A 14,184-nucleotide genomic window follows, 5' to 3' on the forward strand; every position below is an offset into this window, starting at 1 on the left:
TGACACAATTTCACAGGATCATGGGATGGCCATTTGTACCATTGTGTTATGCTGGCTCCTTAGCATAACTACCTAGTTTGCCCTGTACCCCAAGTTCTTAGAGTCATAGAGATGTACAGCATGGAAACAGACCCTTCAGTCCAACCCGTCCATTCCAACCAGATATCCCAACCCAATCTCGTCCCACCTGCTAGCACCCGGCCCATATCCCTCCAAACCCTTCCTGTTCATATACCCATCCAAATGCCTTTTAAATGCTGTAATTGTACCAGCCTCTGCCATTTCCTCCGGCAGCTCATACCATAAGTGTACCACCCTCTGTGTGAAAAGGTTGCCCCTTAGGTCCCTTTTATATCTTCCCCCTCTTACCATAAACCTATGCCCTCCAGTTCTGGACTCCCCCACCCCAGGGAAAAGACTGTCTACTTATCCTATCCATGCCCCTCATAATTTTGTAAACCCCTATAAGGTCACCCCTCAACCTCCTACATTTCAGGTAAAACAGCCCCAGCCTGTTCAGCCTCTCCCCATAGCTCAAATCCTCCAACCCTGGCAATATCCTCGTAAATCTTTTCTGAACACTTTCAAGTTTCATAACATCTTTCCAATAGGAAGGAGACCAGAATTGCACACAATATTCCAAAAGTGGCCTAATCAATGTCCTGTACAGCTGCAACATGACATCCCAACTCCTGTACTCAATACTCTGACCAATAAAATAAAGCATACCAAACGCCTTCTTCACTATCCTATCTACCTGCAACTCATCACTGTAGCCCAGCAACTGTATTGAACCAATTCCTTTATTGATAGTTACTATCGAAGGGCAGAATGGCCTACTCCTGCACCTATTGTCTATTGATGCATCTTGTATCACCCATTCAGTCATATCCTACTGCTTAAAGAGGGATTATGGTCAAAAGCTTTTGCAAACATCTAAGTGTGAAGAAGTATTTCTAAGGAGGAGAGAGGGATAGAGAGCTCATTCCTGAACCTAGGTACATTAAGAAAGTTAGAGATTGTCAGGAGACCAGAGTGCAGTGATCTCAAAGAACAGTAGAGTTGCAGAAAGTTGCAGGGCTATGGAGGAACAAGAGTGTGATAAGTTACGAGTTCAAGTTTAGGTATAATGTAAAATGGACAGCATTGGAATAGTGGAGTCCAGTTACAACATGGCATAACTAAAGCTTTCAGCAGCTAATGAACTGAGGCAGGACTGAGACATTACAAAGGTGGAAGTGAACAATCTTGATGATGGAGAGACAAAGAGGTCAGCATCAGTGCAGAGTCAAGCAGAACACCAGATTTGTGAATGATCTGCTTGAGGCTCAGGCAACGCCCAGGTGAGAGGGATGGAGTTGGTAGGGAAACAGTTTAACTCAATCTTTACAAAGATATATCCAATACCAATGCAATAAGGGCTGACAGTGCATGGGCAAACTCTTTTGATGTCTGTCTGGTCAGCAGCAGACATTAGATTGTAACTCTAGAGCTGGCAACTCTGGATTCACTGTGTCTCCTCTCCAAAACTTACACTCTCTATGTTGGCCTCTGCAGTTCTGCAACCTTCACTCAAAAGATCCCAGTAGTAATGGACAGCTCTGGGATAAAACATTAAGATCAAGTAATGTTATTCCTCATGATGGCGATTGTATCTATCTGGAGCCCCATGTACAAGTTGTTTTGCTATAACGCGACAGTTATTCTTCTGCAACCTCGCGTTATAGAAAATGATGCAATGGAAAACTACTTTAGAAAATTGCTATAACCATTCAGTAGAAAGTTTACATTATCCAAACAACATCCACCATTTGTCAATCACATTATAGCCAATTTGTGCTGACAAAACTCACATTATAGCAGAACGATCTGTAGCTCAGATTAGCAATTATAGGGGTTAGCAATTATAAAATAACTATGAAAAAAATTGACAGGTCTCTTATCAACATTCCAAGGTGGGCCTGGAGCCTCCAGGAATTCAGTTCAATTTTACTGGACATTATTGCAAACAGCACCTAAGGAAAATATTATCAATGCATTTTAAAAATACATTTTTCTTATTCCTTGAATATTAGTTGCAAAAGATATTTGAAGTGGAAAGAGAACTGTTTGGTTAATTGAAGCAATTGGAAAGAAGTTAACAATGAAAATGGAAGAAATATTCAAGTCAAGATAGCTCGTTGCACTGGGTAGCAATTACACACAATCTGAAAGGAACTGCAAAACCTTGGAGCTTCTCAGCACTGACGAATGTCAGTTCAGTCAGACAGCTTCCCACGGACATCTGGATTTCATTAGATAGTCAGGAAAGTGCAATGATAAGAAACAAAGATGGCTGATTGGATCCTGCACCGGGGAGAGGCAGAGTGCAAAAGAAAGAATAAGAATTGACAGAATTGTCTTCCAGAGTCAAAAGTGTGATGACTCTGATCTCCAGTGGCTGCAGTCCTCACTTTCTCCCAGAATTGTCTTACAGGTAATGCTGGAAGGGAAAGAACTTTCAAGAATTCTACAGAGACCTAAATGCTAGAAAAGTTCACTCCAGGCCGGTCAATGTTTGGAACAGATAGGATGAGCTAATGGTAAAGAATAGCAGGATATATGTAAACATGTTGTATCTCTCCCAAAAGCTGTGTCTGCATGATGTAAGAGTTTTATGAAAGAGTATGAGAGAGAAAGACGAAGAGAGGGCAAAAAAGCATGGAACTGTGAGCCAGAGTGAAATGGTGGTGGTGGTGGGGGGGAGCAGAGAGAGAGAGAGAAAGACAGAGAGAGAAAACATGAAAGAGAATGAGAACAAGACAGTGGAAGGGTGCAGGAATGTGTGCAAGAGCAAGAGAGCATATGAGAATGAAAGAGAAAGTGAAAGAGAGGGAAAAAATGTTCTGGACATCCACATTCTAAAAGCTACTATACAAACTTGCTTCAGCTAAGTGGAAAGGCTCCTGGCCCAGGTGGATAATCTCTTCGAGAACTCCACAAATGATGATGGGCCTGGATGTTGCCAGGGTTGGAGGATCTGACCTACAGGGAGAGGCTGAACAGTCTGGGGCTGTTTTCCCTGGAGCGTTGGAGGCTGAGGAGTGACCTTACAGAGGTTTACAAAATTATGAGGGGCATGGATAGGAAAAATATAGCAAAGTCTTTTCCCTGGGGTTGGGGAGTCCAGAACTAGAGGGCATAGGTTTAGGGTGAGAGGGAAAAGATATAAAAGAGACCTAAGGGGCAACTTTTTCACGCAGAGGGTGGTACTTGTATGGAATGAGCTGCCAGAGGATGTGGTGGAGGCTGGTACAATTGCAACATTTAAGAGGCATTTGGATGGATATATGAATAGGAAGGGTTTGGAGGGATACGGGCCGGGTGCTGGCAGGCGGGACTAGATTGGGTTGGGATATCTGGTCGACATGGACAGGTTGGACCGAAGGGTCTGTTTCCATGTTGTACATCTCTATGACTCTATATGCTTTTCCTTGTGAATGAGTCCAGAACAAGGGGGCATAGATATAAAATTGTCACCAAGAAATCCAAAACGAATTTGAGGAAAAACCCTTTTAGCCAGAAACTGGTTTGAATCTCGACCTGCTACCAGATGTTAATAGTATAGAGGCACTTAGGGGGAGCCAGCGAAATACATGAAGGGGAAAGAATTGCTGATGGATGTAGTTGTGGGTGGCTCGTTGAAGTACAGTTATTAATGTCAAAGGTCATTTGGATTGAATGGCCTGCTTTTGTGCTGTGCACTTGAGGTAATTTTCCAAAGTTTAATTAGGACAGGAATGAACTTCCCTTTTCTCTGAAAAGAAACTGATCTTGTTAACATTAACAAGATGTAATTAACAAATAAGAAACAATTATCAGAATCCAATGGCTCATTTATCTAAGTTTATACTTCCAGAAAATACCAGGTACAATGCTGCCATGCAGAGAATCTGAAATAAAAAACACAGATCTAGACACTCCCTACCTATACAGTAAGAGCACCTTCAGTGCACACAATGTAGTGGTTCAGGAAGGCAGCTCATCATCACCTTCCCAAGGACAAGTAGGGATGGGTAGACCAGTCACATCCCCAGCTCTAGAATGAATTAAAACAGGGGCCAGCTAACAGCTGTGGAGGGTGAAACAAGGGTTAATCCTTGGTCGACAACCTTTATCAGAACTGGAATTTGTTAGAGATTAAAAGCTTTTATGCAAATACACTGCCAAGTGTAAAAGAAGTGAATAATAACTAGCAACTTATTGCAAATGACAGTTCATTCTTTTCTTTGCGTTCCCTGAGGTGGGTATCACTGCAAACAGTATTTGTCGCCCAACAGTAAATAATAAGATGTTATGAGCTGCATTCACAGAATCGTTGCAGCTTATGTTGTGTCGGCACTCCCACAGGGCAGTCTGTGTAGTGTGGGCACACCCACAGGGCAGTCTGTGTATTGTGGGCACACCTACAGCGCAGCCTGTGTATTATGGGCACACCCACAGCGCAGCCTGTGTAGTGTAGGCACACTCATAGCGCCTCCTGTGTAGTGTGGGCACACCGACAATGCAGCCTGTGTAGTGTGGACACACCCACGGCGCAGCCTGTGTAGTGTCGGCACACCCACAGTGCAGTCTGAGTAGTGTCGGCACACCCACAGCACAGCCTGTGCCTTGTCGGTATAGCGGTGGTGTGACCTGTATAGTGTGGGCATGCCCAGAGCGCAGTCTGTGTCATGTTGGCAGACCCACAGCACAGCTTGTGCTGTGTCGGCGCACCCACAGCACAGCTTGTGCCGTGTCGGCACACCCACAGCACAGCCTGTGTAGTGCCGGCACACACACAGCGCAGACTGTGTAGTGTTGGCACACCCACATAGCAGTCTGTGTAGTGTCGGCACACCCACAGAGCAGTCTCTGTAGTGTCGGCACACGCACAGCGCAACCTGTGTAGTGTAGGCACACCTGCGGCACAGGCCGAGTAGTGTAGGGACACCCATAATGAAGTCTGTGTAGTGTCGGCACACGCAAAGAGCAGTCAGTGTAGTGTCGACACATGCACAGCGCAACCTGTGTTGTGTTGGTATACCTGCGGCGCAGGCCATGTAGTGTAGGCACGTCCACAGCACAGTCTGTGTAGTGTAGGCACATCCATGGCGTAATCTGTGTAGTGTTAGCACACGCACAGCACAACCCATGTAGTGCCGGCACACACACAGCGCAACCCGTGTAGTGTCGGCACACCCACAGCACAGCCTGTGTCATGTAAGCACAGCCGTGGTGCAGTCTAGTGTAGGCACACCCATGACGCAGCCTGTACCATTTTGGCACACCCACAGCACTGCCTGTGCCATGTCGGCACACCCACAGCACGGTGTGTGTAGTGTCGGCGCACCCACGGCGCAGTCTTTGCAGTATCGGCACAGCCCATGTAGTGTAGGCACACCCACAGCACAGCCTGTGTAGTGTCGGCACACCCACAGCGCAGCTTGTGTATTGTGGGCACACCCACGGCGCAGTCTGTGTAGTGTAGGCACACCCAAGGCGCAGTCTGTGTAGTGTCGGTACACGCATAGCGCAGACTGTGTCATGTAGGCACAGCCGCGACACCGTCTGTATAGTGTAGGCACACCCATGGCGCAGCCTGTGCCGTTTCGGTACACCCACAGCACAGTCTGTGCCATGTCGGCACACCCACAGCGCGGTCTATGTAGGGTTGGCACACCGACAGCGCAGTCTGTGTAGTGTCGGCACATCCACGGCACAGTTTGTATAGTGTCAGCATACCCACAGCTCAGCCTGTGTAGTGTAGGCACACCCACAGCGCAGCCTGTGTTGTGTCGGCACACCCACAGTAGAGCCTGTGTATTGTGGGCACACCCACAGCGCAGTCTGTGTAGTGTCGGCACACCCACAGCACGGTCTGTGTAGTGTCGGCACACCCTTGGCACAGTCTGAGTAGTGTCGGCACACCCACAGCGCAGTCTGTGCGGTATCGGCACAGCCCGTGTTGTGTAGGCACACCCACAGCGCAGCCTGTGTCGTGTCGGCACATCCACAGTGCAGCCTGTGTAGTGCAGGCACACCCACGCACAGCCTGTGTAGTGTAGGCACACACACACAGCGCAGTCTGTGTCCTGTCAGCACACCCACTGTGCAGCCTGTGGAGTGTCGACACACCCACATTGCAGCCTGTGTAGTGTCAGCACACCCACGGTGCTGTCTGTGTAGTGTTGGCACACTCATGGTGCAGCCGGTTTAGTGTCAACATACCCACAGCGCAGTCTGTGTAGTGTCGGCACACCCACAGTGCAGTCTGTGCAGTATCAGCACACCCACAGCACAGTTAGGAACTGAGGTTCACGATTATCAACGACTGGTGATAAAATAATGGCATTATAGTTGAAAGTCAGGATAGTGTGTGATTTGGAGGGAACTGGGAGGTGGTGGTGTTCCCATGCATTTACCAGCTTTGACCCAGTAGTAGAGAAGTTGGATGTATTGCCGATGCTGAATGCTCAAATGGCTTCAGGACAGCCACGCCATCAGAGGGGCTTTTCACCCCACACCAGTCTCCAAGGCACTTTGTGGGAGGAACTGCCTCGTGCAGTAAGTACTCCTGCCATGGAACAAGTAACCCAATAGGGACAGTAATTGTGGGACAGGGGAGGGTGTGGAAGTGATCATTGCCGGTGAACTTTGAGAATTCCTGGCCATAGACCTTCTTTTCCTCTCCTATCCCCTTCCCACTGAAACATGGAAAGGTTTGTATGTTTAATTTTTAAATTACAATTTTAAGAAACAGCAACACAGCAGAATTTCACACACAAGGCTGTGGTCAAAACTGGGAATGTATGAATTCAATCTTCCATCCAAGTTCACAGCAAACTCGTTTACTGACATGCATTGACGTCTCATCTGGTTATGTTTCAATTTTAAAATTCCCACCCAACTTGGCAAATCCCACCTCGTCCAATAATCTTCAAGGTCTCAGCACTCATCCAACTCAGGCCTTGGCCTCGTATCCTAATGTGTTTCGGAAAAAAACCGGGAGAAAGTGAGGTCTGCAGACGGTGGAGATCAGAGTTGAGATTGTGGTGCTGGAATAGCACAGCAGGTCAGGCAGAATCCGAGGAGCAGGAGAATCGACATTTCGGGCATCAGGAATCCTGATGAAGGGCTTATGCCCGAAACGTCGATTCTCCTGCTCCTCGGATGCTGCCTGACCTGCTGTGCTTTTCCAGCACCACACTCTTGACTATTAGCAAATACAATTTGACACAAACCAATGCGAACAATGTTCTCGGATCAGTCAAAGGGCTAGGTTTTCGGGCCTGTCTGAAAGGCGGATGGAGAGGCAGGGAGGTTGTTGGGTGGGGCATAGGTGGAGTTCTGGAGCTCAGGGCTCAGACAGCAGGAGGAACAGTCGCCAGTGGTGAAACGGTGAAAATCAGGAATGTATGGAAGGCCAGAGTTGGAGAATAGCAGCGATCTATGAGGGTTAAAATTCATATTACTCTCAGAGGACAGTCTGAAACAAAGATTAAAAAGCTTAAAACTAGTTTGAATTTGCTTTAACCAGTTCTCCATTTGTTGTTACTCTTTTACAAGTTAGAGTTTCTAATGGAAAGTCTCCACACTGTACAAAACATGCTCCATGCATGACTAACAACACAAAACTGGATGCCCTTGACTAATTCCCTGACTGCAGGAGTGGATTGTTAATAGATATTAGGAAGAAAATAGGATTAAATCAGAAAGACCTGGCACATCTATCGAATCTACCTAACTGGGAGTGGCACAGTGGCTCAGTGGTTAGCAGTGCTGCCTCACAGCAGCAGGAACTCAGGTTTGATTCCAGCCTTGAGCAGCTGTCTGTATGGAGTTTGCATGTTCTCCCCATGTCTGCGTGGGTTTCCTCCCACAGTCTAAAGATGTGCAGGTCGGGTGAATTGGCCAGACTAAACTGCCCATAGTGTTAGGTATATTAGTCAGAAGGAAATAGCTTTAGGTGGGCTTGTTGGGCCGAAGGGCCTGTTTCCACATTTTTAATCATTAGCCATCCTGGTTGCCAGTCACCTGGTGACTACTTTAATTCAGTCATTGACCAATCATAGCAATCAATTTCTGTCATTAGGTTTGAACAGACTAAGGTATAAGACAATGAAAGCTAAGGTTCAGCTCTTGTGGTACGGTATTTATGTCTCTATCTCTGAGCCAGGTTCAAATCTCACCTACTCCAGAGATGTGTAATAACACATCTGAACAGGTTGTTTAAAAATATCTAGATCAGACCAAAATATGAAACAGTGAAAGCCAGGGTTGAGATCTCATGGTGCAGTATTAGTGTCTCTACCTAAGGCCCTGAAGGTCTGGATTCAAGTCCCTTCTGCTCCATTTCGGTCAGGTATGCCAGTGGCTTGGAGCCTTGGGAATCATTAGTTCAAAGTCACCTACCCAGGTTAGATCAGGTGGACAGTGAGAGCCTTTTTCTGAGGAATGATGATGGATAGCATGGGGCATAGCTTCAAATTGAGGAGTGATAGATATAGGACAGATGTCAGAGGTAGTTTCTGTATTCAGAGTGTAGTAGGAGTGTGGAACACAGTGCCTGCAAAAATTAGGAGAAAGTGAGGACTGCAGATGCTGGAGATCAGAGCTGAAAAATGTGTTGCTGGAAAAGCACAGCAGGTCAGGCAGCATCCAAGGAGCAGGAGAATTGATGTTTCGGGCATAAGCCCTTCTTCAGGAATCAGGGCTTATGAAGAAGGGCTTATGCCCAAAACGTCGATTCTCCTGCTCCTTGGATGCTGCCTGACCTGCTGCGCTTTTCCAGCAAAACATTTTTCAGCTGCCTGCAAAAATTGTAGACACACCAACTTTATGGGCATTTAAAGATTATTGGATAAGCATTTGGATGAGAATGGAATAGTGTAGGTTAGATGGGCTTCAGATTGGTTTCACAGGGCGGTGCAAGATCAAGGGCCAAAGGGCCTGTACTGCGCTGTTTTGTTCTATATTCTAATCCTCCCAAGTGGTGCTGCATATAGATTGACCAGTGAGAGATTTTAAAAAATGAGACAAGGTCCCTGCATCTGAAAGCACCAGGCTGTACTCTGCGTAGGCCCACACAGTCAGTTATATGAGGCACCAGATGGTATCTATGAATTCTTAGCTAAAGACCCTCCATGAGCAAAGGGACAAATCCCTAGCAACATATGTTCAGCCATGGCTCAATGGGTGGTAAGCACTCTCTCTGCTGAGAAATAACACTTTAAAGCATTGAGCACATAATCCAGGTTGACACTTGGCAGGGCAGCACACACAGGGAGTACTGCATTATCAGAGGCTCTGTCCTTTGGATGAGACATAAACCAAGCCGCAACTGTTCTGTCAGATGTAAAAGATCCCACGGTAATACATTAAAGAGCAGAAAAACCTTCCACAGTTCTATCCTGTCCAATAGAATTCATACAATGTGGAAGCAGGCCATTCAGCCTATCAGGTCCACAATGACCTGCTGAAGAGCATCCAGACCTACTCCATCACTGTCACCCTACATTACCCATGGCTAATCCACCTAACCTACATATCCCTAGACATTATGGACAATTTAGCATGACCAATCCACCTAACCAGTACATCTTGGGACTGTAGGAAGAAACTCACACAGATAGGATGAGAATGTTCAAACTCCACACAGACAGTTGCCCAAGAGTGGAATTAAACCCAGATCTCTGGTGTTGTGAGGTAACAGTGCTAACCACTGAGCCACCTTGCCAGCCAATATTTAGACTTTAACCAACAACAACTCAACTGGCTATCTGGTTATAATCAGACTGGTGTCTGGAACTGGGAGCTGCTGTGTTTCCTGTATTATAACAGTGACTACATTTCTGAAAGTATCCCCGGCTGTAAATCCATTTGGAAAATCCCGCGACATTAATTCCAGGTGGAATAATCAGAAAATAACACCTTCTCAAATGAAGAACTATCCCTGAAAAATCAATAAGATAGGATCCTGTCTAAATTAAAGTTACACAATTAAATATTTATTTAACTGCTGCTTTGTCTTAATGTCTGAGAAACCTGTGAACCAGCAGTGTAAAGTTAAACAGTGGCTGCCTACAGGAAGCGGATGCATTTATTGTGGATATACCCAAACATATGGTAAAGCACTTAGACTGTTTAATACAATAGCTATACTACATACACGACATCATAAAAGAACAGTCACCTGAAAAGCAGCATTTATGCTGAGGGAGCTGGTTAAGTCAACAGACTTATAACTAAATGCAAACACTCAAGCCCCAAATTACTGTTAAGTTATTGGTAATTTGTAAACAAAAGACATACTGACCAATGCAAAGCAGGCTGTGACTGTGACAATGGTCGGAAATTTCCAGTGGAAGGCATGTCCTCTGTCTGGTCAACATTGTATTAACTCACGTAGGATATGTTCCAGAGACAAGCACTGCTGACGGTGTCATTGCAGAATTAAGACTAAACCACCAGCTTCACCCTTCCTTCCCCGCCTACCACCACCACCCACTCCAAACAGGAATGCTCCACTTACGAGTTCTTCAGAGGGGTGGCTAAGAATAAGATGCCACAGCTGGAGAAAAATGGCTTGAAGATTACATTCCCAATTCTGTGACCAGTGGATACCTCCTCAAGGTATTAGTGTTGACAACTTCCCAAGACTGCCCTGGAGGTTCCATGTGTTACAAAGTAATCTCCAAGATTTAAAACACAAGGAGAAAAATCGTAGGGATGCTAAAACATTTGTGTTTATTTTATTTCTCATTTGTTTAGAAACATTTTTGGACATGGCAGAATTATTCAATTAAGGCGTAAAAAGGATTCTATTTGATTTTTCATTGGCAAGACCCGGTCTCTGCAAGCATTGACCTTTCAGGTGATCTGTGGTGGGAGGTGCAGAGGTGAGGGTCATAGTATGAAGTCCAGAACTAGAGGGCATAGGTTTAGGGTGAGAGGGGAAAGATATAAAAAGAACCTAAGGGGCAACTTTTTCACACAGAGGGTGGTACGTGTATGGAATGAGCTGCCAGAGGAAGTGGTGGAGGCTGGTACAATTGCAACATTTAAGGGGCATTTGGATGGGTATATGAATAGGGAAGGTTTGGAGCGTTATGGGCTGGGTGCTGGCTGGTGGGACTAGATTGGGTTGGGATATCTGGTCAGCATGGACGGGTTGGACTGAAGGGTCTGTTTCCATGCTGCACATCTCTATGACTCTTTGTATTAAAAAGTGACTGGTATTTGAACCAATATTTAATCCCTCATTCAACATCACTAAAACAGAATATCTGGTCACAATCACATTACTCTCTTGGGAATTTTACTGTGACCAAATTGGCTGCTGTTTCCAATGCTACAACAATTCAAAAAAGTGCTTCACTGGTGGATTTATCGGGGTGTCCTGAGATCATGAAATCCACAACAGAAATTCACATTCTCTCTTTTTAAGAAGTAGTTAATATTTCAATGTTGGAGAAAGATACTTCAATCCCAGCTTGACTGAACTCAGAATGTGTCTTTCACTCCTCCTGTTGGCTGAATTTAGTAAGACATGTTTGAATTTCTGCTGATAGAGGGAGGCAAGGTACGTTTGGTTACTATCAATTGAGATACTGTAAACTGAGATCTGGATAGCGAACATATATTCACATTTAAATGATGTGTTAAGGTTTTCAATGCTGTCAGATGTTGATATGAAATTGCAGTGAGACATGAGTGACACTGCTTATGTAACCTCAAACATCTACTCATCCCTGAACAGGACTTAGCCACAGTTTGGATGTAAAATTGATATTGAGAGTCCGGAATTACATGCAGAGGAGAAATAAAGAGAATGGGAGCAGGGTTACATGGAACCACTGGAGATGATGGGATTAATTTATTTTAAAGCGGGTAAGATTAACGACTGGTTCAATTGAGACTTTCAAAATCATGACAACGTTTTGATACAGAAAAAAACGGGAAACTTTCCACAGGTAGGAGGTTCAGTAATCAGAGGACATTGGTTTAAGGTAATTGACAAAAAAATGTATAACTCCTTGGCATTTCAGCACTCTTTTGGATCTGGTCTTTTGTGAACCTCAAATTTTCATCGTTTCACCAATTGTGACTTTGTTTCCATCTGCTGATGCCCTGACATCTGGAATCTCTGCCTCTTTCTTTCCACCTTTTAAGATGCACCCCTGCCTGCTCCCAGCCCAACCCTAGATTCAAGCTTTTGATTAATTGGCCAACATCACCTTATGTGGCTTGATGTTCAACTTTTGCAACATCCTTTGAAAGGATGTTAAAGGTACTAACCAAATGTAAGTTGGTGTTATTGTGATCTGGAATGCATTGCTTGAAGCAGATTCAATATTAAACTTTAGAAGGGAATTGGATAAATACCTGAACAGTAAACAGTTGCATGCCCATGGGGAAAGCACAGAGGGAATGGGATAAACTGAATAGCTCATTCAGAGAGCTGTCACAGGCACAATGGACTGAACGGTCTCCTTATCTGTTTGATTTTATGGAGTAAATCCAGTGACAACTGGAGTCATCTTTTGATGTACAATGGTGGCCAGGATGCTGCAAGGAATAACAGTTAGTATTTTGTATTTAAGACCCAAGTACTCAATCTTCCAGTTACAGGCCACTGGCCTTCAACTGCGTGATGTGAACTTGGGAACCTTTTGCTAAACATAAACAAGCAAGAATTTTAAAAGAAAGATGACAGGAAGACTAGCATTTACTTAGTATTTTTCATAACCTCAGCCTGTCCCAAGCACTCTACAATCAATGCAGTGTTCTAGCTGTTGCAATGTAAGAACTGTAGCAGCCAATCTGCACACAGTAGATTCGTAAACACAGCACTATGAAGATGACCAGACAATTTGTTTTAGCCATGTTCATTACAGGATAAATATTGACTTGGGCACTGGGGAGAATGCTGTAACCCTGCTGGGAAGTATTGTGATTGGATTGTCTGAGAGCATCATGGGATTACCTGAAAGGGCAGGCACCAGAATGAAAACTAAATCAATGCTTTTTTTTCAAAAATATACTTAACTTTGAAAAGGCCATTACATGACAATTCAAATTTGACATTAGATAAGGTGAAAACCAAATTAGCTTCTTTCAATGTATTATGTTACTAACTACATTTACAAATATACTCAATACTTACAAGATTTGTTACATGTCCACATAGTGAGCCCTAGAGGTTTTGCAGTTTCCAGTCTCTGCACATGCTATGATTAAAAAGGTCTTGGCTGGTGGCCTCTTTTTTCCAAAAATATATTTCTTCAAATTTGTTAAAGTATATTACAGACATTTTAAATTGAAAATTAGAAGTGCAATGCAGTTCAAATTTTCTCCATACAGAATGTTCATTCTAGGATACCTCAACACAGTTGCAATATCCTTAATATCCATAATATGAATTCCAAATTGGGTATACAACCTGAGAATAAATTGGATATTACAGAAAGTGTAAAAGAATTCAACTTTTGTGGCCTTAGATGGTGGTTATTCCCAGTTAGTGCATCTCCCATGGCAATACCTCTTGGGGTCAGTTAGCTCCCTTAACTGGCTTGCATTGTAGAATAACACCAACAGCACAGGCTCAATTCCAGCACTGGCTGAGGTTACCATGAAAGTCCCAGCTTCTCAACTTTGCCCTGTGCCTGAGGCGCGCTGACCTTCAGGTTAAGCTAGTTGTCTTTCTACTGAGAGAGCAGCCTTCCGGGACTACAGTGACTCTTGGGTGGTTTGGAGCTTACAGTAGTTAACTCTTAACATTGCCTCTCCTTTTAGACCATCATTCATGAGCAGCCTTTGAGAATGTCATCTAACTAGGCTCTTACTCAGGTCAATTCGGGCTAATTAATGTTGGAAGTTGCTCTCGTTTTATAGTGTTGGGCAGATTACCTCAGCTTTGATGGAGAGGTTCTTACCAAAGTCAGGATGAAGGGCTTATGCCCGAAACGTCAAATTTCCTGTTCCTTAGATGCTGCCTGACCTGCTGCGCTTTTCCAGCAACACATTTTCAGCTCTGATCTCCAGCATCTGCAGACCTCACTTTTTCCTCTCCTTATTATGAAAAGATGGCTGTTATTCTCTTTTTATTAACTCTTACTGTTCTTTCCACACTTAGCAATATGACTTCTGTGGGACAACAGATAT

The 14,184-nt window shown here is 44.5% G+C and overlaps 1 protein-coding gene across 1 annotated transcript in view; it reads right to left on the reverse strand.

Annotated features, from left to right (window-relative positions):
- fam110d (family with sequence similarity 110 member D) overlaps positions 1-10,459 on the reverse strand; it is a 44,258-nt gene extending 33,799 nt beyond the window's left edge. Inside the window, exon 1 of the mRNA XM_060847393.1 lies at positions 10,337-10,459. The gene's annotated coding sequence lies outside the window, so the exon portion shown is untranslated. The remainder of the gene's footprint in view (positions 1-10,336) is intronic.
- Positions 10,460-14,184: the final 3,725 nt, after the last annotated feature.

The sequence above is a fragment of the Hemiscyllium ocellatum genome, chromosome 30 (genome assembly GCF_020745735.1).
Source record: "Hemiscyllium ocellatum isolate sHemOce1 chromosome 30, sHemOce1.pat.X.cur, whole genome shotgun sequence".
NCBI lineage: Eukaryota > Metazoa > Chordata > Chondrichthyes > Orectolobiformes > Hemiscylliidae > Hemiscyllium > Hemiscyllium ocellatum.